Consider the following 21,559-nt stretch of genomic DNA (forward strand, 5'->3'; position numbering starts at 1 on the left):
TAAATGGATGGCTGGCTGAGGTTGCAAGGTAATGTTGGCTTGTGATAGTTGGAAGTGTTGAACGGAGCTTAGGATAATAAGTAGGGATGCACGATATTTTCCAACCCTTTTTGCCAATTTCGATACCAATATATTAGGCACGTGTTTTTTTCCACCTAATTGCAGAGAACATCAAGCCTCCCCTGTAATGGAACTGATATCATGCCTATTCTTATTGTAGCGGCCAAAAACTGCCATAAAGCTACAGAGCTACAAGCTTCACGCTTGACGGAAGAGGCGTTGTACAAAAAGGTCACGTGTCTGAGCGCACCTGAATGCAGCAGCCCCCGAAACATGGCAGTGAGGGAGACATGCCCGGACTTGTTTACTGCACCGACTATGGAGACATCAGTGATCGCTGACGGACTCTTTTGTCGTGTTTGTGTCCATGAATATGTGAGTTAGTTTTGCACTGATGTTTACGTTAGCAGCTGTTAGGGCCAGCTTTGGTCCCAGGTGTATTTTCGGCGTGTTTGATGCTGTTAAGTCCAGTAAATTTACGAGAATGTGAGCTAACTGTTAGCTAGTTAAGAGTTGTGAAAGTTGTTTATTCATTGGCTCGAGTTTCTGTGACTTTTTAGTCCTTATTTGTGTATTGTTGATGACTTTGCGCACGCACACTCGCACCGAGTTAGTGTCGTAGCATTACGTCAAGCTTTTTTAGGGAATCATCGAGCATTTTGAAGCTCTTTAAAGCGCCAGTATGTCATTTTCAAGCCATAATCTGCAGATACCGATATCGTGCCGGTAATATCGTGCATCCCTAATTATAAGGAAGGCTTCATGGTCAAGTCACTCTCATTTGCTATCTGCTTCATTATTCATTCAGCACAATTTACACAACAGTAATGTAAGTTGTAAATAACAAACAAAACTAAATACCTAAATATCAAACGTAACATATTGGATGTGTTTCGGGAGGACTCCGATCCACTTGGTGGCATTAAGATTATGCCTGTAATCCCCTCAAACTACAGGATTATTTGGGCAGATAAAACTGATTCGGTTCACCCTCAAATGACCCTGCAATTGTTCGGAGGGTCGAATTGTACCCAAAATCGGCCCAATTATCCTCCGGTGTGGGGCCAGCTTTAGGATGCACCACCGGCTAACAAGCAGCCGCTGCCAAAACAAGATAGCAATTGATTTAATTTGTCCGAACAGATGAGGTCACAGCGGTCCACCTCGCGTCAGGAGAGATTTTCTCCTGTGATGGTTTTGATAGTGTGTCCGCTTGGATACACTTGAGTATTAAACATATTGACACACACACAGACCTGCAGCAATACTACAGGATATTTCCTGAGCTGCTTAGAGTGAACCCAGTTTTGACCCGTGACGACCTGGTCTCTCTTTTCAGACTACCTGAAGAACTGTGAGAAAATATACAGCATACACAGCACATGGCTGGTTATCAATAAGGTTTGTAGCCGCTTTAATGTGAAGTCAAGCATCGCAGGAAAATCTGGGCCTGTTTAATTGAGCCTCCATCGATAAACAAATGTATGAGTACGAACTAAAGTGGCACGAACACCTCAGAGAATCCTGCTCCCTTCCAATAACCGTGCCAACCCCTTCTTGTTACCATATTTCTCATGTCGTTTAAACAGCACAGGCTGATGATTGCACACGACCAGAGCCATATACAGTATAAAGCCTTTGCTATGGATTGAGTGTGTGATTGGGTGTAGGATATATGTACGTGGAGCACAGCAGGCTGTTTCTCTTGGAGTCTTTTAAAAGGGGTTTTAGATCAGACAAGCTGTTCCCTCTTCAGAAACCAGGCAGCGGAGGTCCCAGGAGGCTTGTTAGAGTGGCATTTTACATGTTTTTTTCCAGTCTTTTTACTCCTGGTGAGAGCTTCAGCGTGCTGCCAGATGACAACATATGCAATACACGACGAGGGAGTCCCATCATCTCAAAATCCCCCCCAAGAAACTCCTCTTCCTTTCAACAGCTGTTGGTTTTTTAAAAGGGTTTTATATACATTATTTCTTTGTTTTTCTCCCCGTTTTTTCCCCCAGTCGCATCATTGTCACATCACTCCCTGCGCTGTACACGCTACAAAGGGGCAAGGTTCAATTCGTCACAGTGCTTGGCTTGTTTGCAAAGACGAGGCGAATGTGAGAGGTTTGTGTAATGAGCCTGACGGTAGTGAAGCAGAACACGTACTGTAAATACACAGACGTGAACGCAGACAGGCACACACGGCATAGTACACAGTGCACAGCTCCCTGCGACTAGAAATAGAACATACCGCCCAGCTGAACAGGCATGCAACACAGATGGGAGGGCCTAGCTACTTGCTGTTTATGTCTAAGATCAAACTAAAATATACATAAAGGCCGTGACAGCCCACTGTAAGCACTCTCGGAGCGAATGTAAGGGCTGTTATGAGCGGAAATATGTAAAAAATTAACAGACTCCCGGGGGTTACCGAAGCGCAGAGCTCGTTTATTTGCGCACAAGTTACTCAGTGTTGTTGCCCGAGAGAAGAAGGAAATATTAAGTGACCAATTACTGCAGCAACCACTGTGAATGTAACAGCACACTTTTCATCACAGCGCAGCAGGAGATCCAAATCTGTCAGACGGTTTGATGAGGGGAAGTGCGGCGGAACATTTTGGGGCTTTTTGAAGATTACACGTAGTGATGCGCTCTCAGTGATATACCTCATGAACATTCTTGTCCACGTCTCATTTTTGTTCAGACATTAACTTCAAAGCCCGCAACACGTTACCGTGCTCTCTAAAAATCATTAAGTATTTATTTGGGCCTGCTGTGTCTTGAATGCGAGAGGCTTTTAAGTTTGTAAAGGCCTGCACTCAACATTACAATCGCCTCTCCCTACAGCTTAACTTATTTTTAGTTGAATCATTTAAACCTGTCATTCTCAATAGTCACATAACCTTGTCTCCTGAAATGGATTATAATACTGTAGGTGGATATTTATGCAGCCGCCGAGCCTCGTTATTAGGTTTGTGTTTTCCTCAGAGCTCACAAATACGCTCTCCGCTGCCACGCCGGCCCGTTAATCCATGTTAATGTGCGTTATCAATCACCCTCAAACGCACGAGTTCATGAGCATCCGCAGTGAAGTACGGTTTAGAGACGAGACTCCCTCTTCACGCGGTGACTGAGTGCACACTCTCTAAGTGATTGCGTCTCATATCTGGGTTTGCCGACGGGCTCGCATCCAAATACTGATCAGCATTCAGCTGCGACGACCTCAGTGTTTAATTGATGCTCCCTTTGACTGTCATCACAATAAAGTGGGTTTCATTCGCTTTGAATGACATAAAAGCTTCACTCAGAAGCCCGACAGTGCTCCATTATGATTAGTGATGAACTGATGTGATGCTGCTGGATATCGGGCCGACTGAGTTGAACAGTGAGCCTGATTTTTGGCCGGTTGATTTGATTTAATTCTATGTTTATGTCTACCTGCACGCTCTACATCATGTGTTAGCAGCGTCCTGGGCGGCCATATTGCTTAAATATTTAAATTTTTGTGCTCTTGAGCGCCTCCCACTGGCGAGAATCTGTATTGACGAGAGCTCTCTTCCCTTTGTCACAGTTCTAACTTTTGATTTTCCTTGCTTTCGTTTGTGAACTATTTGTCTTCATCTGAGCGGCGAATTTGTTCTTTGAATTTTCACTTATTTTTGAAGTTGTGTCTGTAGTCATCAATCTTTTCCTAGTTTGTTCAGCCACAGTAGATTACCTTTTCCTCGCAATGCTTACAGGAAGTGCAGCCGCTTAGCTCCGCCTACCCTCTCTGGCAGACCAACCACTGCTGGCTGATGGAAAACGCGTCACTAACTGGGCGCTGCTTGTGATTCTCCCCGCCAAAGTCGCCACAGACACCCAGCCCATAAAAATACGATATACTGCAAATGCAAAGGCTTTCATCAGTGGGCCATAGGCTCAATCACCATTGTGTTACCTCATTCGGTGATAGACAGTGACTTAACAGACATTTATTTAATGAAAAAGTTTGAGATAGTTACTTTAAAGAAGGAAGACAGAGCTACCATGACTGCATGTTGGGACGCTTGTGTGTCTACAAGTTCTCATATCAAATAGCAAATAGTAAATGGACTGTACGTGTATAGCGCTTTTCTAGTCTCGTGATGTGACATGATCAGTCAGTCATCACATTCACACACCGATAGCTATGCCAATGGGAGCAATTTCAGGTTCAGTATCTCTTGCCCATCTCTTGACACTTCGACATGTAAGCTGAGGGAGCTGAGGAATCGAACCACCGACCTTCCATTTGAAAGACGACCGACTCGAACATCACAGTCGCCCCGCTGTGAAAATGGAAAGCTGTTACGTTTTGTTTTACGAAGTTAGATAAGTAATGTTTAAGCCCATTCTGGTGTTACCTTACACATGAGCGTATGACACCTGTCTCGCCACACAATGAGGCATACAGCTTAATAATTAAACACTGGTATCGGATTGGTCGTCTGTGTTGGCTGATACCAAGAGCCCAGGTAATGTATCAGTATCGTAACTGAAAAAGCCGGACTGATTCAAACATTATTAGGATTTGATGATGGGAGTCTAGCCTGGTTGTGGCAGCCTGAAGCTAAGAACTGGATGATGGGTGGGTATGAAGTCCGTGTTACGGCAATCTTGCATAGCTGTGGACAATGCTTTCAGAGGGGATGCACTGAGTGAAACCTCCTGATAAGTTTAAGACGTGTAGACTGAGAATATAATCCCATACTGAGGACTGATCCAAGAGAAGTCTAAAATCTGCATTCTCCACTAAGTAGATTTCATTGGGATCATTTCTATATAAGGCAATAGCAGGAAAAGGATTGTTGTAACTGAACACTACATTTTATAGCAACACTCACAAAGAAACTGCATTTAAAGAGGATTAGTCTAACCAATCCAAGACCTGACGACTCAGCCAGGATTTTATTGGCCCAGATACAGATCCAGTGAATATGATCGGAGCACTCCAGTCTATCGCAGGGACAAACGTAAACCATCCACACTCGTGACAAACTACACCTGCAACCCAAACTGAACCGAGAAGTTAAAAGAGAAGAAGAGAGTTCAATACTTCACTAAAACTACCTCTCCTGAGCATCGTGTTGTTCTGCAGCTGGATTTAATAAGAACATACCAAACAAGTTGACTAAAGGTCAAAAGCAATTCAACTTCCTGTAAATATCACTGGAAAATTATTTGCTGTTAAGAGTTCTCATAAGTGATCTGATTTATTTCTTCGGTTTTATACCATTCTTGTAAATAAAATACATTCTGTGTTGACTATTATGGGCCTTCAGTGCCAGCTATAACCCCAGGCTCCAACCAAATTTAATGCTGGGCCGCATGATGCTGATCCAAATTTGATTTGTTGTATTTAATACGGACGGGCTGTAAGAAGGAAATGCAATCCCATGAACATCGAGTTTAGTTTTATTGCCCTGCAAGCTTTAGCAAAAAGTCCCCGATGACTCGTGAGTTTTATGGCCGAACCTGGTGGGTCGAGAGAGAAGGACATGGTGATTCATAGGTCTTCATTTTTAGTTCATTTGAATTATGTAAGTCGCTGAAAACAAACTCTGCGGATACACGAAAAGTTACTCAGTTAAAGTAGAAACAAAAAAATATCTGTTAATAATTCTGTTTAAAAAAACTTGCCAAATGTCTTTGTTTTTTTACTTGAAAACAGAGAAGGCATCTTTCCATTACAGACAGATGAAGCCCTGTTGAGGTAATAAAAACTGAATATTCATTTGTGCTGTATCACTGAGAGCTCAGTGCTGCAGAACTGAACATAAATTTGAGTGATGAGCAGAGGTTCGTCTTCAGTTTATACGATCAGCCACAGGAATAAATCTTCCGGATGTAATATTCTAAATAAAGCTCAGAGGCAGAAACGTGTTTTGGTCTGGTGGCTTGATGTCGCTTGGGAGACGTTTGCGTCACAGAAGATACGAGGAAGAATGTAACATGTTGTAATTAGCATCCACAATGTGGAGTAAAAGAAAGAATACAGTGGATCTAAAGGCAGAACGACACAGCAGGGTTGCTATAGAGCTTGTTGTTTAGAGTTCAGCCAGTATGGAGACATAATGGGCTCAGCCATTGTACAAGAGTATGGAGCCACCTTGCTGCATGGGTGGTCTGTTTCTGTTTTTGAATGGCTAATGGTTTGTTAGCCTAACGCAAGCAGAAGATGAGAGAAAGGCTCTTATCGAGCTGCTGCTGGCTTGTTGTGCTCCTACCTGCTGAGAGCTGTCATGTCGATGGAAACCATTTGGCTTCCTCGTTCACTTTGACTCACTTCCTTAATTCATCATCAATTTGGATCACGAAGGAAGATTGGAAAGTAATAGAGGTATTTGGCAGAAATCTTCTCAGATCTGGCGAGAATATTAAGTCTGATCAGAGTTTAATCTTTTAACAGATAGCTGTGGTAATGGAGGAAATGGCAGGACAGCGTAACACTGTTAAGGACAATCTACTGTTTCTGCAGAGGGCAAAAATAATCAGAGCCTGGGGGTCTAAAAAATCTGTAAGTTACTGTTTAATTTGCTCCTGCAGATGTGTCGGCTCGCCGTACATTTAGACTGATTTCTATGAATCCGTTATCTGGTCAGGCCAATCACAACGGTTAATTTAATATGGGGCGGGTTTAAGCGCAGTTGAGGCATTTTTGTAAACAACCAAGATGGCTGCCGCTGAATCTGCTACCGCGTCAGTATTAAAGAACTGAATGGCAGTTTAAGTTACATACAAATGGTAAGTGAAGGCTTCTCAATAAAGTGATACCAAATAGCCCTGTAGTTGTAGAGCTAGAGGCCAAATTGATTGGACGTTGGAACAAGCCACCTAGCCTAGCAGCCTCCCACTGTATCACTTATGGTTCCTGATTGACTGTCGCATCCATTAGCATTTTAGTCTGAGCTACATGATAACACTTCTTTGAGAGCAAAACTGATCTGAGAGGTTTCAGACTAATTTGCATGTTGAATTGGTTTGATGATGCCAGGGCAGAATCAAGTATGTGTGTAAATAAACCACCTCCAGCAGTTGGGTCGCTACAGTGCTCCAACCTCATTTCAAGTTGAATAAGCAACCATTATCAAAACTCAAAATTAATCTTCAACAATTTCTGAAGGTGCCACCACACACAGAAAGGGTGAAAGAGGTAATTATAACACATTCGAACTCCCCACTGAGTGTGATCCAGTAGCTGATAAAGTCTATTCTTGACCGCATGGCTGTAAAAACAGGGCAATTCTTTTCCCAGTCATTTTTCGCTCGGCTGTAAATATATGCATGCAGCGAGGGAGAGACGGCTAATGAGACAGCTGCTGGAGTCTAATAAGTTGAATTCATTATACAATCAAGGTCTCAAAGTCAGCTGGGGGAAGAAAATCTTTCAAAGCCCAGTTTAATATAATGCAGACCACAAAGATCCGTTCGCATGTGACGCAGGGTGAATGAAGCCAGCTCACTTTCAAGACACTAAAAAAACAACCTTAGACAAAAAGACCAGCCGCTGTCACTTTCGACAATAGCACAGAACATACAGGTTGGTCAATGGGTTCGTCAGCAGACATACAATCAACAAGTTAAACAATGTTAAGATTGGTTTATTTTCTTTGCTGATTATCATTGGTAATTTAACATCTTTAACTTTCAGTTGTACGACATGATCTTCTTCTCACACGATAAGTATTTCCTGTTGGCAAAGCATTGTGGGATTAGCAGTTCCAGACATAAAGTCAGAATAATAGAAGGGATAACAAGTTCGTTTCCAGGGTATAAAATAAGACATTAAATCTGCTACGGGGGTAAGTTTTATATTTTGGACTTTATTAATTTGGGATTTAAAATCATGAGTCGGGACCAAAGGTAATGAGTTCTTCCGTTGCTCAGTCTACAGCCTTCCACCAACTTTTGCGAACTTGGTGGAAGGGTCCTGTGCTGCTCCCTGGCCGAGGTAATTAAACAGTGGACTGCTTCAAATTTAAGGGCCTGGTGCAAAAGAACAATAGAAACCACAGATGTTACAGATGTCAGCGTTTCCATGTTTCTGACCACTTCTCGCCCATTGTGACGAAGAGTTTGAGGTCAAAAGTTCACTATTGACTTTGTGAAACAGCAGTTGACCAAACAATCTCTCAACAAAGTCTACTCACTTGATATTCTGGATGTTCCTGAATCTCTTCAGGCTTTGGGTCGCCAGTCAGACAAAACAAAGAATAGATGTCACTTTGAGCATTTGAATGAATGAATGAAAACAGACTTTCCTCGCGGTCCAACTTTTGATTTCAGTTTGCCGTCCTTGAGCAGCTCCTCTTCTCCGCTTTGATCAAACGACTCACAGAAATGGGTGTTGTTGAGTTAGACTGCTAACTGTCACAGAGCTACAGTGGCTGTTGGAGTTGTGTCACTTTCAAGGCCACAGAAACCGTCCAGGAATTCTTCCACGGAGGCTCTCCACACTTGCAGTTCCATCAAGGTTTTACTTGCCTGCAGGCTACACGGAGGCCTCATCTGCCAGCGCATCGACGCTTCGGCCCCTCAAATTCAGTTTTCTTTGGTAGCGAGCCTGTGACTCACTCAGAATAACAGGCCTTGTTTTGGCTCGAGGGTTTGGGACATATATCTCGTGGACTTTTTGGTGTCTGTGATGCAGACAGACAAGACGGTATCTCCCAGACACAAGCCGGCTTTGTTTGTTTGGATTTGCTTTAACACCCCACTCTGGGCTCAGTTGGTTTCTCTTGGAAATGTTTCCCTTCATCATCCGCCTGACCCTGGATTTAAAATAGCTCCCTACCCACAGACAAGTAGCCTGGTGGGAATTTAAAAAATGAAGAAAAGGAGTATTATGACATGGGACAGTAATGCATGACAAAACTGCAGCTCGAACACAGCAGCTTGATTATCTTTGCCGTCCCCCCTATGGGCATGTTTCAATATTCTCGATTTACAGGGACCACCGTGGTTGTGAGGCAACATCACGAAATCGAACACCAAAAATGGCTCTTTGTAAACAAAATGTTCTTTCTGATCCAGCAGTTATCTCATGGTATTAAATACTAATAAACCGAGCAGGCTGGAAAAGGAAGCCAATTCAGAAGTGCCAAAAACTGCAGTTCCTTGAGGCTGGCTTAAAAAGCAAGACAGTCCCCACAGACGCCCATTTTCAAATGCCTCATTATACAACAAAAAACATGTTTAAAAACCTGGTGGGAAAAAAGTTTTGCTCTTATTAGCTAATTTCCTCATTCATGAAAACTGAATGGGGGTTGAATTTTCATGTAAGCCATCCATTTAAATTATTAAGGCTCAAAGCCATGCATAATTAAGGGAGTCTCCCCTTTGAGTGACAGGTGTGCAGCTAGCTGTCTGCTGGCGTCTCCTCAGCTAATTCAGTCGCTGAACTTGATCCCATGGGTATCCACAGTCTCGTCCAAGCATCGTCACTTTGGCTGCAAAAAAAGTGAGACTGTGCCAACACGCCAAACTTAAGGCTTAAAGACCAAAGTCAACAAACCAACGGGTGCTTCCACTGGATATGTCCACATCTTATGTTTGTATATTCGGTAGAGAACCAACAATAAACATGCCTAAGTAAGTAAAAATCTGAGGTATAAATCTGTTTTTAAATGTTTCATTTTGGCAAGATGACTAAACTTTTAACTAAATAAACAAGACTTGGTCAAAACCTAGTATGTGGCTGACTGCATCAGGTCAATGTGCGCTTTTGTGGGCAATGTGTTACAAGGACTGTCCTTATGAGGCTGATGACAATGTGTTTGAAAGCAGGTGCGTGCTGCGGACAAAGGTGAGGACAGACGAGCAGCGGAGGAGCAGCCCCGCCTACTCCCCGAACAAAGTATCCAGAGCCGTATAGACAGAGAGTCGCGTCAGTGGAGGTTCAACATGCTCCATGATCTGTCATTGCGATGTCTCAACTCTCTCTACGGCTGTGAAAGTACCGTCACTCAGTCAGTCGGTCTGTCAGTTACATACAAACACCAATTTGTAGGAAAATAAATATTGTTGGAATAAAATGGATCCCACCTTTGCCCTATTTAACCTGTGCAAACTCCTGAATAAACTTATAGCACAGGGTGAAAATCAGTTTAAAATACTTTTGGCTGCTAGCGAGAAGCCATCGCACAGGAATGGCTGCAGGCAACCCCTCTAACGAAGGCAACAAATGCAACTGTTTATAACAAACTGTATAGAGAAACCTTTAGATAACATGATCATATGCAAGTAACACTGAAAATTAGACTTAATATGCGTACCAATGCTACATATGTCATCTGAAGAACCTGCCTTGAAATATCAACAGCTGCCGGTCACAAGTGTCAGATTCAAAAGCGGCACAGAGAAGGGTGTGAGTTCCCCCTCAGATAACCTCCCTGAACAGCAGTCTGTCTTAAGAGGTTTAACACTCAACACCAATCCCCATGCAACTCAGCCTAGAAATAGCCATGACGGATAAACCGCAGAGACCTGGAAGGGATTTTAGACACCCCGACGCCCCAGAGGTCACAGAGGGCAGCGGTCACAGACAACCTCACGCTGCATTACCAAGAATACCTCAGAAGAGATCGGCTAATGCACACTCCTCCACGTCCAAACGCTTGTGGCGTTTTTGGCAGCTGAGTTTATACGGCCTGTTAGAGAAACCCTTAAAACGCAAGAAACCGTTTGCGTGGTGTTCCAGGGATCATTACTGGACGTGTTGGTTGACTGGCCTTCATGGCGGGATCGCACCTCATTAATGAGGCTGTCCTGGTTTTGACCCGGAGAGAGTGAAGTCAGCTCGCTTTGCATAAGTTTGGCGGCTCTTCTGTGAATAATAACTTCCTCTTACGTCCTGAAACGCTCCCTGAATGCTGGTGAGTTCAACTGGAAGCTCTAATATTCTAACTTTGCGCTGAATGCTGTGAAGTCTCCACTTAAAGAGGTTGAATTGAGCTGATTTCTTCCACCGCAGAATGATTTATTATTATCAAAATGAACAATAGAAGAGTCACCTGCTGTTTCTCACTGATAATATGTGGATGTGATCATCGTCTCTATTTAAATCATTAGTCATTATTGGAGAGAGGGATTATAGTGAGCCATTAAAATACACGGCAAGAATTACGGTCATTTGAGCCCATAATGACTCATGGATTATAGTCTTTATATAACACATTATCTCCGTCAGCATAATGAGAACATACATGTTTGGAGCTACAATATAGATGCATGTTCACACAACCAACCTCAGTAATCCTCTGATGTGGTGTCTGACTGAAAGCTCAGTCTCCCACAGACACACACAGCTTTTATCCACATTCATGCTTTTATTTTCACCTAACTGGGTTTTCTGTTTTAACAATGACCTCCACCAAAAGTGAGGAGAGCCAACAGAAATATGTTGTGTTGACGGAGGACGAAAAGATCAAAACTCAGGAACATTTGTACAAATCAAAGCTTTAGGAATGGACTGACGCAGTTTGGCTGGAAACACATTTCAAAGAACATTTATCTCGAAGATTTTCATGTAAATAAATGTCTGTTAAGTCTCTATCTATCGCCCAATGAGGTAACACAATGGTGATTGAGCCTCTGGCCCACTGATGAAAGCCTTTGCATTTGCAGTATTACAGACTGGGTATCTGTGGCGACTTTTGCGGAAACAAATCACAAGCAGCGCCCAGTTAGTGACGTGTTTTCCATCAGCCAGCAGTGGCTGGTCTGCCAGAGAGGGTAGGCGGAGCTAAGCGGCTGCTTTTCCGCTCTCTTCAAGTGTTGCGAGTAAACAGTAATCTACTATGGCTGAACAAAAAAAGAAAAGATGGATGACTACAGATACAACTTCAACAATAAGTGAAAATCCAAAGAAAAAGAAACAAATTCGACGCTCAGATGAAGGCAAACAGTCTAAAAAGGAAAGCGACCGTCAGCGAGGAAAATCAAGAGTTACAACCGGAGCCAACCGTGGACGTCACACATGCAACACTGTCTGGATATCTGGCCAATCACATTGCACAATAGATAGAGGTAGAAAGAACCCTTGCAGACCACTGTCCAATGAAAGACACACATGGGTGACACCATAGGTGTGCTCATCCCTGACAAAACAGCAAAACCTTTATTTAAATGTAAATGGTTGTGCATTGAACACCTTGTTTATGTTTTGTTAAGCAAGCTAACTACAATTTTAAGCTTGGTGAGGATTATAAACACGTCACTGACGATTGCAGAAACCTCTGGCATGCCAACCACTCGAGGAAATGTCCCTAAAAGCCAGCTGCACACAGTTTTACAGTTTTTTTAGATTGACCATGCATCATGTTAAGTACCTAAACACAAGACGTGCAACTAAGTGGTGGTACGTACAAGTTTAACTACTACTCATGCCTATTTGATGTGACACACTTCAAAAACATGAAAGACTTTTACCAAGTGCAAAGTGTAGAGAGTATGAAGAGGAGTATGATCACAAAAATCCTCATAGAAACACTGCAAATTACATAAATGAGCAACATTTAAGCTGAATTCTGGAACCTAAAAAAACAAGTTTATTAAACTCATTAATTGTTAAAAGAGGACCTCAGAGACACTTTCACTGGCTCAGAGGCTATTAGAGTTAGCAGAGGTCTATTAGAGTCCTTTCATCAGAGGGTCTTAAATAAAAGGACTGAACAGAGAAGAGTTTTATGTGCTTTTCAAAGCTTAAAAGAGTGATTATTTGTAATCCCTTGAGTGCATAAAACAGACAAGCACCTTTGAGTTAAAAATAGCAAAGGTCAATGTGACAAAATAATTTCAACTCAGAGATCCACTAAGTACTACCTCACAGCCTTCGACGGCACATAGAGTACGGCTTCAGAACGAGCTTTAGCTCATTGTTTAGCCGTCCTTCCAGCAATTGTATTGTTTTGTTCACTCTCAGTGCTATGATGTTGTTTTCATGCTGCAGCAGGCAGCTGTTGTCAGCAGTAACGCTCTTAAAACCCACTGCACACGACCTGCTCGGCAGCAAGCAGCAGACAGATACTGAGCTACTAGCTTTTACACATTGGAACGCATTTAGCAGCTAAGGATAGACCTCAAAAGAGTCAATATTGGGCTATTATGTGATCATTTTGTCGTATAAACTTTCCATAAGAAAAAGAAGTTGCACATAGTAAAGCATCTGGCAGCTAAGCGGCCTGTGTTTCCCTCTGGATTAGACCAAAAAGAGCTAAAAAATAAGTGATTATTGGGCGATTATGTGGTTATTTTGTACATGTACCTGTTCTTTTTAAGACCGAGAATGACCTTCCATACTCAGAAAGCAGTTTTCAATCACGATCCATGCAGGAAAAACTACCAAACATACAAGGTCGGCTTTCAAATTACAGATATTATCATCATTTAAATCAAGTAATTACAAGAATAAAGCAATAATCTTATAGCTAATCTCGAGGCTGTGTGTCCTGCTGCTCCTCCAGCCCTCTCACTTCTGATTGACTCTATAGATGCATTTAAGCTGTTACCTTGACATGCTCCTTTTATCTGGTGATAAAAGCCTCTTCTCTCTGTTGCACAGCTCAGCCAAAGTGACGGAGGCTCCGCTGCACCTCCGGCTCTGTAATCAACAGCACGGCGCCCGACATCGACGTTTAACCCTTCGTCCACTCCCCGAGCATCTCTGCTGTCACTCACATCTGCTTTCTAACTACAACACCTCAGGAAGGGAGGACAGCCGGCACATGTGGCTTTATATGGAAGTTGTTGAGAGCAGAACAATCTGTTTAGTCTGCTTCGGGTTTGGTCGTGTAAAGCTTATCTAGAGATCCTGCTGATGCCGTCAAGCTATGTTTTGTTCTGTGTTCTGTGTTGCCATTTCACTGGAAGCATAATATTCACGTTAGATACACTAGATATTTTCATCTACTGTATGTCCATTAAGGTTGAACATGCAGTACTGTGTTGTAAACACATTTTACTTGTGAGTCAAAGCACCTTAAATCTTCTAGCAAGACTCTCAAAGACGAGTTATACCACAGATTAAAGCTAAATCTGTCTGTGCAAGCAAAATCACATTTTCTTTGTTGTTCTCAGCACGGCTTTCCTTACCACTCCAAAACGAAATAATCAAAACGTGTATTCACTTAGTATAAACTCACAGCCCTGTAATGTGCTGCACAAGCATTATCATACATATAAAAGGCCGTCTCTTTTCTTAGCAATAACTGCAGTGGTGAAATGTAACTACTTTCTCCTGCACCCATTCAAAACATAGGTGATAGAAGAAAATGCTAAATAAGACAACACGATGGTTTTGAAATTTCCTCCAAACTATTTAAAAGCTGTTAATAATCAAGCAATGTCCATCTATCCATTATCTATACCAGTGGTTCTCAACTGGTCTAGCCTCAGGACACACCTCCTCCTCCTTAATGACAAATAGCGACCCAAATTTCTGAAAAACTTCGACCAATCAAATGTATTTAATAAAAAAAATTGGACCCGAGACGGAACAAAACATCACAGTATGTCAGCTTCACAAAACCCAACAGTATAATGGTCGACCAAAATGACCAACAGATGGCAGGGCATTAGAGGAAAATATTCCCTCGACAAATTGTTCAATTAACAGCGTTTTTTCAGCAGAAATCAGCAAAAAAAATGGCAAAATAAATGCATCTACTGTAAGTTTCAAGACTGTAAATGTAACTAGAGGTGGGATTACCCAATCAGTGGATACATGGAGTGTGAAAAAACGACACGCACGTCATAGGAAACCCATGTCCTTCAAAATAAAAGCACAGCACAGGCTTTTTTTTTTTAGGACACATCTGTGACCCACTGAAAACCTATTTTTGGGTCCCGACCCACCGGTTGAGAACCACGGATCTATACTGCTTATCCTGTTCAGGGTTCGTTGGGGCCTCTCCCATCTGTCATTGGGCGAGAGGCGGGTCAATCACAGGGCTGACACATAGAGACAGACAACCAATCACACTCACGTGTTCACACCTATCTCACGTCGCAATTTGGAGTCGCCAATGAGGATGTCGTTGGACTGTGGGAGGAAGCCTGGAGAAAACCCAAGCATGCACGGGGAGAACATGCACACACCGGGATTCGAACCAGGAACCTGCTAGCTGTGAGGCGACAGCGCTTACCACTGCAGTTTTACTGTTTGTACATTTTAAGATGATAATTTGGGATTTTCACCTCTGTAAAATATGTTTTCACCATGTTACATTCATGATGGTAAAACCACTCAATCAACATGGATTACACTTTACAAACTAGCTAAATGTACCCCTGAGACAACAACGATTTACATTTGTACTCAGAGAAAACAACAACGGCGTTGATCATTACAAGTGTCCCATCATTACTGGCCACATGTGACACTGATCCATGAGCTGCTGCGGTGGAACAAGTCAACTAGAGGTTAAACGCAAGTCGAAAAAGGAGGCCTTGCGGCGCTGCTACGCCATGTAATGAGAATTGAGTGGGGTCAATGAGGTACGAGTCGGGCCATGCATAAAGATTTCAATGTCAATATATCAATATTATTGTTATGCTCTGAGAGTTTCTCTTCTCAAAACCACCCTGGAGAGAAGACCCCTGACCCTCTCCCCTCAATTATGCTCGTTAAGAACTGTTAAGGAACTGATTGCACTGAAAAGAGTACAATGCACAGACGGGGCTTATTATTTATGCAGGGGGATGTGCAATAACCTTAGATGCTAATTTGCATAATGGGTGCACTCCAGTAAATATTTGCCCATCGTCTGATTTCCCCAAGTAATCACTCTCTTCCCTCTCGCGAATGATGATCCGCGTGTGATTTAACTGTTTCGGCAGGGTCAAAAATACAAACGCCTCAAAGGAGTCTGGATGAAACGTCTTCCCTTTTGTAATGACCAGACACACAAATACACGCACACACACACACACACACACACACACACACACACACAGAGCAAACGGAGCCTTAATATTCAAAACAGCCACTGGGTGAGCCTGTTCCTGAATTTCAACAGCTTGTTCGGTATTTGATCATTCCTTCAGCCTTTCCGTTCAGTAGCTTCACAACAAAACATCCCCACCAACTTACTACACGTATACAACAACAGAGCTCAAAGCAATGCACGTGCAGTATATACATCGAGGAGGAAAATAAGACGAATGCATCCTGACATTAAAGTGCAGAGAAAATGATTTAATGGGTTGTTTAAATCTGCTGGAAACAAGCAGAGAGCAAGAAGTGCATCTGTGTTTATGTTTTAAGCTGAAGTGTGACTGCGCCTAAAGGGGGGGTCGTGATGCACAGAGTCAACACGTGGAGCGGGCGGCTCATATTAGCATTGACGGTGTAATGAGACAAAGTGCGAGCTGGCTTTCTGCCTCTGGCGTCTAATGGTTACAGCATTGAAGAACACGGGGGTCACATGGAAGGAGAGCGACAGCTGATGAGTAGACAGTGTGTGTGTGTGTGTGTGTGTGCGATTCGCTCTACAGGCCCCTGCTAGTTTATCATCTGTTCGGTGGAATCTGATACGGAGGGAGAACGACATCAAAGGCAACGTCAATGTTGCATCAAGAACCTGCGTCTGTCAGCTTCTATTTTTTTCCCTCTTCCTTTATCGCTCACACACGCTCAGCCACACAGCTGTAAACACATGCACATTAATACTGTACACTTACTCTCCCTCTCTTTCTAAGTACCTCTCTCTAACAAGCACATGTGAAAATGAACACAAATTAAAATGCATACTTAAACACACACACACACACTCACTGTACAAACACACACACACAGAGCCAAGCCCGGGGCAGGGGGAAGTCAGTGTAAAACCCCGGGGAGAGAGATGTCACGATGACAGACAGGCCAAATGAAAATGAATGCAGAGTTTTCTGCACCGCGGATCAGAAAACAAGACACTTCTGTGCACGCTGCGCGGCCGCATGCTGCTGTTTATTTTGGAGGGGAGATGTAATTATTCGGCTGCCAATGCTGCTGTTAGTGTTATTAATCAGTTAAACTCCCAGCTGGAAACTGTTCAGTGTGATGTTTGATGGAGGGGGTAAGTGGGGGGGTGAGGGTAGAGTGCACTCAAAGTCAGATAACAGCCTTTGCTTTGTTCAGATGTGCAAACAGACGTATCTCAATGCATCTCAAACTTTTAGCTTTTTAGCTGATTTTTGCACCAAACAATGACATCCGTCCATCCGTCCATTATCTATGCCCCTTATCCTGTTCAGGGTCTCAAGGGGGCTGGAGCCTATCCCAGCTGTCATTGGGCGAGAGGCGGGGTACATCCTGCACTGATCGCCAGTCAATCACAGGGCTGACAGATAGAGACAGACAACCTTTACACTCAAACCCTTTTCCCACCAAAATTAGCAAGTTGACGCAGGTTTTTCAGACCCGGGAAGACTTGCTAATAAATGCCGATTGTCTCTTTTCCCAGTATACTGCTTTCGGTCTCTTTTCTGCTGCGTCACCGTCTGACGTCACAAACGCGGCGGAAACCTGTCGCCTTACTTCTTCTTCCCCTCAGATCAGAGAGAAGCTCCCTCACCTCGCTGTCTTGCCAGTGTTGCTGCATCTTGCACGAAACAAAGAACAAATTCGCTGCTGTATGTCGTTCTTCTGCATGTACGTGACAGCGGCCGGAACTTCAATGCGCGTCATAGCATCGCGCCGGAAAGGGGGCGGAGATTAGCGCATCGATCGGAGCCGAGGCGATAATTACCCGGGTCGACTGCAGAGTCATTTGACCCGGGTCTGAATGCCGATTGTAACCTTTCCCACTAAGCAAATAAAGCTATGTGTTAGCGGGTGTTTTGACCAGTGAGAGAGGGCTTCAGATTCACACCTAGGGCAATTTTAGAGTCACCAATGAACCTAACGAGCATGTCTTTGGACTGTGGGAGTACTTAGAGGGAACCCACACATGCTCGGGAGAACATGCAAACTCCACACAGAAAGGCCCCCTTCGCCATACCGGGGATTCAAAATAGGATGTCCTTCTAGCTGTGAGGCGAGGCACCACCGTGCAGCCCCCAAACAATGACTTAAAGAAATACTTGATTGCACTTCATCTAAAGGAGTTTTAACGCCCACAGATTATTTTGAATCTTGGAGCAATTCAGGTAAAAATTTTGTCCAATAAGAGACTGTACACATGTGCACCGGCAGGATAGTGTGCCTGCCCCTTTTGGTAAGTAACAGGTGCAGCAGAGGTGACACACGCAGCCAGGGCACGTTTTGGCTTATGTGGAGTTTTTCTCTGTGCGTGTGTGGTATCCACTTACAGTAAAACTGTCTTGTTAGCACTTCCTTCTTTTTATGCAAATTCATAATATATGTCAGAATATATGCACCTGTTTTAGATTTCAGTGGGTGATCAGCAGCATGATTATATAAGAGTTATTTCTGAGCTTAAAATGTAGATTGTGAAACGCTCAGTGAGTCTGCTCTGCAGCTGTACAGTACGTGCTAAAGAGCTGGTAAGTTCCTATTCTTCCTCATTGCTTTAACAGAAGCAAACTTGTGTTAACTACAGAGTTATTTCAGGCATCTAAGCATAAACAAGTGCTTGACTTTGAGAGGGAGGAGGGAACAGGAAGTGCAGAACTCATTCCTGCAAAACAATATTGAAGACATTTAGGGATATGAAGTTGGCTGAGTCAAGATTGCCTTCAGTTAGTGTGTGATAAACTATGGACACACTTCAGTCTCACCCTGACTGAAGATACACTCTGAAACGCTCCTAAATAACCTACTGTGTCTGCTCTCTGATACGTCCTGATACACGCCTGAATCAGGTGTTCAGTAATGATAGCAGAAACGGTAAACGCCGCTCGGCAAAGCTGCGAGTTTTATCCTCATCTGAAGCGTGATAAGAGCCGCCGTCCGTGAGATGACGCTGCCACAGTTGTATTAATTTCAGCTCCGCGTCTCTGACTTTTATGTTTGAGAATCAGGCACCGAAAAGTCTCCCTCTGCCAAAAGATTGTCTGCATCTGGTGCCGCCAGCCACTCCGCGGCTCCGACACCAGTTTGATCATCTGTTCTGAATTTAAAATGCTCCTCACTCGACATTTTCACCTTCAGGGCTTCTGCCAAGTCACCGGTCACGACGCCTCTCCATGCTTCACCCCCTCCCCCTGGTGTGAGTATTGTAGGCTTAGTGCATGTGTTATTCTGTCTTTGTGCATACGCCTGGCGGGGGATGTGAGTGTGTATACCGTGTGCAGCGAGCAGACATTAACACCAACTCAATGTCAATGACTCCTAGTAGGGAAAGTCAGGGAGCCACTGATGGCCTCAGCGTAACTGTCCCTGTGAGGCAGTACTGAGGCTGTGTGAGTGTGCCTGAGACAAGGTGACACAGGAAATAGTCCTTTACTCATGACTGACAGCCAGATCCAACTGTCCTGACCTCCCTTATATAAAGGTGAGTGTACAGTCCAGAGCGAAAACACAAAGCAAGGACGGTCACCGCGCTAATCTGCTGCTAATTCCTTTTGTATAAACACATCCTGCTGAAAATAGACCCAACACTTCACTATCGCCGGAATAAATGGACAGGAAGGCTTCGGCTTGTGCAATATCTCTCCTTTTGAGTCAAAACATTAATGAATAATGACCCTACGTGCCTCCACCTGTGTTTACACCAAGAACAGGACGCACTCTGTCTTTTTCTCACCACATTTCTAACAGCGAATCTTGCTTCAGAGGGCCTTTGTTACCAGGAGCCAGGGGGCAACCTCAGCGTCTCCAGGCGCACTTATCTTACTGAAAAATGGCTGCATGGTGACAAATTGCACAGCAGAAAATGTCTGAATTGTTCGATTTTTTTCGATCACAAGCTGCAAACAAACACACCCTGAACACAGTCCTCAGGGAGCTCATTTATTGTATAAATTACTCAACCGCTCATCCATTCATTACAGAAAATTGCGTACTGCTGCATCCAGGTATCGCAGCATTTCAAAGGGGGCTGTTATGTATTCATTAATTTTAACTATCCTCTCTTTGTCTGACTGGTTTAAGGTGTGAACAATTTCTTCCACTTGTGGTAATTAAACATAAGGGCTCACCTAGGAGACTCACTACCTGCGTACAGACGCCACAGAGACGTGTAATCCACGTTAACGCATGATCGCGCACACGGCGGACAAACACAGTCTCTACGAACACGCGCTTACAGTAAACACACAATGTCCACCGTCATGCAGAATCATAAAAGCTCACAACTGCTGCCCCTGGGCCAGTTTTCACACAGACACGCAGGCGGGGAGCAGGATTTTTCACAGCGCAGCAGGCTTTTGTGTGAATGAACAAAGGGAATCTCCTTCCTCCTCTGCCTCCTTCTAAATCCTATCATGTGCCACCATTCGGCTCCCACACGGCTGTTTCCAAGTTACCGGCAGAGTCGGCTGCCAATCTCTCTTAATTGCCTCCTGTGCAAAGTGACGGCTGAGCAGAGCCGAGCGCTGAGAGCGAAGCTGCTCTCGCCTTTTCGCTGAAGCTCATTCGCTGGTACCTCACCAAGGAGAGGAGAGACTCCACCTGAGAACAAAGTGTGCACCTTTGGGAGATTACACAGTTGTTTTGACCTTGAGGGAAACTTCAGGAACCAACCTGGAGACTTAAAAATGTCTCCAAAACGGAACTAAGGGACTTTTTATTTTAGGAAACTCAATTTAGGAAACAGCTCTTTAATTTAACCTTTAATGGACACCAAGGGATGAAACGCACATGAATATTAAAGCTTTGAAGAGCTCTTATTAGAGATAAGAAAGTAACAATAACAGCACACAGTGTTTGTTTTAACGATAAGCAGCTTTCCTCACTAACCTCACTCGGAGAACAAGAGAAGATCTTCTCGCTCACTCCCGCTCGCAGTATTTGCCACCCTGTTGCTCCTTGTTTCCTCCTCCTTTGTTGCGTCTTCCTCACAAATAGATCCTCCTCATCCTCGGGACTGGGGCAGGAATTATCGGCTCGCGAGGGGGAAGCCAGGCGGGAGAGAAGGGAAACACACCAGAGAAGAAAAGAAACACACTCTTCTCACCCCTAAGTCCTCCTCGGCAGTGTATCCCCATCCGTCAGAGCTCGGCGACTGAGAGTGTGTGAGAGAGAGAGAGAAAGGGAGGGAGGGAGAGAGATGAAACGATACTGAGTAAGTGGGCGAGTGAGAGAGAAAGTGCGAGAGGGAGGGAGAGAGGAGGGGTGATCCTCGATAGTGTATGAGCTCCTGTTTATCTCTGTGCGAGTCCTCTGCATGCATTCCTTCCCGACAGAAGCCACAAGGTCAGTAGCTTTTACAGTAACGAGACTTGGTTTCCTCTAGTGGGAAAAGACTTCCTGTTAGTTCTCCGCTCAACTTCCCCTCACGACTGTAACCGCTCCGCAATTTTATGGTTCTCTCTCTCTCCTATTTTCTCTCTCCTAACAACACTCTCGCTCTCTATTCCCATCTCTTCATTTATTAGCAATCTTAGT

At 43.8% G+C, this 21,559-nt stretch overlaps 1 protein-coding gene across 2 annotated transcripts in view; it reads right to left on the minus strand.

The window, feature by feature from the left end:
* Positions 1-21,162, minus strand: part of shisal1b (shisa like 1b) — a 45,947-nt gene extending 24,785 nt beyond the window's left edge. For both annotated transcript variants that reach the window (XM_069686933.1, XM_069686932.1), the window contains exon 1: positions 20,912-21,162. The gene's annotated coding sequence lies outside the window, so the exon portion shown is untranslated. The remainder of the gene's footprint in view (positions 1-20,911) is intronic.
* Positions 21,163-21,559: the final 397 nt, after the last annotated feature.

Source organism: Semicossyphus pulcher, unplaced genomic scaffold (assembly GCF_022749685.1).
Source record: "Semicossyphus pulcher isolate SPU_LCO1_2020_fin unplaced genomic scaffold, fSemPul1.0.p SCAF_8, whole genome shotgun sequence".
NCBI classification, from domain to species: Eukaryota; Metazoa; Chordata; class Actinopteri; order Labriformes; family Labridae; genus Semicossyphus; species Semicossyphus pulcher.